This window comes from Cicer arietinum, chromosome 3 (genome assembly GCF_000331145.2).
Source record: "Cicer arietinum cultivar CDC Frontier isolate Library 1 chromosome 3, Cicar.CDCFrontier_v2.0, whole genome shotgun sequence".
Classification (NCBI taxonomy): Eukaryota; Viridiplantae; Streptophyta; class Magnoliopsida; order Fabales; family Fabaceae; genus Cicer; species Cicer arietinum.
The window spans coordinates 36,933,321-36,936,978 of NC_021162.2; the positions used below are offsets into that span (position 1 = coordinate 36,933,321).

Consider the following 3,658-nt stretch of genomic DNA (forward strand, 5'->3'; position numbering starts at 1 on the left):
TTTGTTCGATTGCCTTATTTTTTTCCCAACCAAGCCTTTCTATAACTAATTGTGTAGTTATACAAAGCCTGAATCTGAGCAATAATGACCTTCACTTTGATTGAAGGGTCCATCCTCATTACTTGCATTATACTTGCACATATCATGTTAGAATCGAGCTTTGTATGATCTTGTGATAGTGCAGAATTTGTGCATGTATGAGGCGCATTCAATTTTCCAATCACCCACAATTCATTTTTTTTTGCGTTTTGAAACTCTACATCTAAACAAACAATTTGGATGTGAACAAATAATAGCGTACCTTTCTAGATCTGATTTTTGCACCACAAAGTTCAATGATTGTTTTAGATGATAAAGCTTGATTGCATGTACACATTCATCCTTGTTTTGAAACTTCATTCCAACTTCAAGAGTTCCACCTAAATTTGGGACTTCGTCAATGAACATGTGATCAAATTCAGTTGGTTGGTTTGCGGTGGATAGATTGATGTTCTTCATTTGGAATGGTGGATCGAATACAGGTGGGATAAGTTGATCTTCTGCTTCCATATCTTCATCAATATCATCATCACCAGATGATTCATCGAAGTATGTTTCATCATTTTCACTATAATCACCTAATTCTTTCTCATTGATATTATAATGGACACTAAGTGGAAGATCACATTGTGGACTTGTTGGGAGAGATTCGTGATAAAGTTGTTGGGAGACATTGTGGATATGTTGAGTTTGTTCATTTTGGCTAGAGTATGGTTGATAGTGTTATGATGGAGAATATACGTCGGGTTGATAAGGGCTAGAGTATGGTTCATAGAATTTAATTTTAATAAAAATTAAAAAACAAATTAAAATTTTATGGAAATTATTTAACGGATTTTTTTACCAATATATCCTAGTTTTTAGGATTGTTAACCAAAATGTCCCACTTTTCAATTTGGTTACCAAAATGCCATACTTTTTAGGGCTTACTTGAAAACTCTCCCTGGGGGAGCGACCTACCAAAGAGCAAATTTTTTTCCTCTAGTAGGAGGTCGCTAGGCGGGGATGCGACCTCCCAAAAGGATTTTTCAATTTTTTTTTAAATGGTTTTATATATTTTATGTAATTGTTAAATAATAATATTAGTAATAATTATGTAATAGTAATAATTATATTTTATGTAATTGTTAAATGGTTTTATATATTTTATGTAATTGTTAAATAATAATATTAGTAATAATTATGTAATAGTAATAATTATATTTTATGTAATTGTTAAATGGTTTTATCTCCCAAAGGGATTTTTCAAATTTTTTTAAATGGTTTTATATATTTTATGTAATTGTTAAATAATAATAATAATAATAATAATAATACATTAATAAATAATAATAATAATAATAATTATTATTAATTAGTAATATTTTATTATTATTAAAAATTGTTATAGTTAAAAATAATTATAATTAAATTAAAAATAATTATAATTAAATTAAAAATAATTATAAGTAAATTAAAAATAATTAAAATTAAAATAGGAAATTAATATTATAACTATTAAAAGTAATTAAAATTAAAAACAGTAAATTATATTATAAATTTAAAAGAAAATACATTAATAAGAAAAATTACATTAATAACATGAAATAAAATACATTAAATTAATTAAAAAGTTCAAATAAATATGAATAAATATATTTAAAAAGTTTAAATAAATGTGAATGAATATATTACTTCGTCAACCATCATGTGATCAATTATTTTTCAGTATCCTTCTATGTCGTTATGAGGAACTTTACCGAAATTTAGCTTATGAAAGTAAAGGAAAAAAATATGCAAGTAAAGGAAAAAAATGAAGATAAAAAATTTATAGATATTAAAAAATAGAAATTTTTTATAATAAAAATCAAAAACAAAAATTAAAGTTTTATGGAAATTATTTAACTCATAAAAATATAACACTTATTATTGATTTGAAAAGGAAAAAAAATGATGCGACTAGTTAGAAAGGAAAAAAGCTTCCGAATAGTAATGAAAACTAGTGCCTACTAGTCCAGGCACAGTACATAAACAGATGAAGTACGAAAGATAATAAAATAAAAAATGTAAAAAGAAAAGAAAATATATGTTGTATTCTGCATACTTTGTGGAAAAAACGTTTATTTTGGAACAAGAGTTGATGGAAAATCTGCATCTATGTTGCTCGCTTTCGCATTGAGGTTGAACGAAGGAACATATCGATTACAAATGCTTGTATCTCAAAGTTTAATTAGTGCTACACGAGAAGATTAGCATGGCCCCTGCGCAAGAATGACACGCATAAATCGAGAAATTGTCCAAATTTTTTTTACTTTTTTTCCCTTCATTTCGATATCTTCTTCTCGCTTCTTCTCACTTTCTATGCTTTTGAAAATATTTTTATTGGTGGCTTCCTCTTCTTCTGATGCATTTCATGTTTCTGTTCTAACTTTACGGAGCTACATTTCATCGAACTTGACAACCCTTTTCATTTCATTATCACTTTTTGTCTGACTTGTTATTCATCTTCTTACTCTTGCTATTTTTCACAATAGATAAGATTGTTTACTTAGCTCTACACTTTTCATGTTTATTTTTCTAAGTTTAGCTTTGCTTTTCTTCACTTTCATGCTCTTAAATTCTCGGTCCCTTATACAATTTTATTTGTACGCCAAATATTTCAAATGCAATGAGTTGTTTTCTACATTTCAATTTTACTTGTTAAACCCTAAAATTTTGGGGGTGGGAAGTTCATCAAGCTAAAATAAGTAAGGGAAAAGATCTTGAATGTAATGTGTTTGATAAAATGTCATTGAAAAATTGTCTTAACTTGAGTTGCTGCTGTTTACATTTGGTTTTGTCTCTCTTTCAGTACCCATTCAAATTTTAACTAAACACTTAAAGAGTTGTTATTAGAAATTTGGAAAAAAATAAATAAATGCTAGTAGGGTCAAAAGAAAAACTTCATCTTGCCAATACATTTTCAATATTGAGTGAGACAAGGAAGACTGTTTTATTTGGTTGGTTTAAATCTTCTACTATCAATATTCATTTATTCAGAATCGTTTCCAGAAAACTGTTAGGAGAAAATTTCTCTAGATTTGGAGCAGCTAAGCTCTGGTTTAGGAGTTCTTGGAACTCTTATTTAGTTTCTTTTCCTGCATTTCCTAGAATTTCATCATTGTAATAGCTTGGCTCATCAAATTCCAGCATTAATAAACACATTTCTTTCATTGAAATTATGTTTTCTTGCCTTACTTTCTGGTTTCTATCAGTTATTATTTGCTGTCTTTTTCATTTTTAATTAAAAATGATACAGTTGAAAGCATACTGTGTATCTTTTTTATTCCTAAGGTTTATAAGTACATTTTGGTCTAAGTCTCATCTGGCTAATGTCTTGTTTTGGTTTTTCAGAAATAATTGATGCTGTCTAACTTAGTTGGTATGTAATATGCGGGTTTAAGTCTTAGGCTAAATGTAGGTAGTTAAACAGCCATTACTGCCTTGTATATTTTCATTTTTCTTGTTGGTTATCTTGTTACTCTATTTTGAAACTCAAGAGGCTGAAGCTCACTGTATTGTTTTCATATCTTTGAAATGTATTTAAGGATTTTTACTTAACATAGTTCTGTGCAATTAAAGGATTTCGGGTAGTGTTTAT

At 27.8% G+C, this 3,658-nt stretch overlaps 1 non-coding gene across 1 annotated transcript; it reads left to right on the forward strand.

The window, feature by feature from the left end:
- Positions 1–2,218: 2,218 nt before the first annotated feature.
- LOC113785916 (U6 spliceosomal RNA) lies at positions 2,219–2,325 on the forward strand. The gene has a single exon (XR_003472097.1). It is a non-coding gene; the product is annotated as a U6 spliceosomal RNA (small nuclear RNA).
- The last annotated feature ends 1,333 nt before the right edge of the window (positions 2,326–3,658 follow it).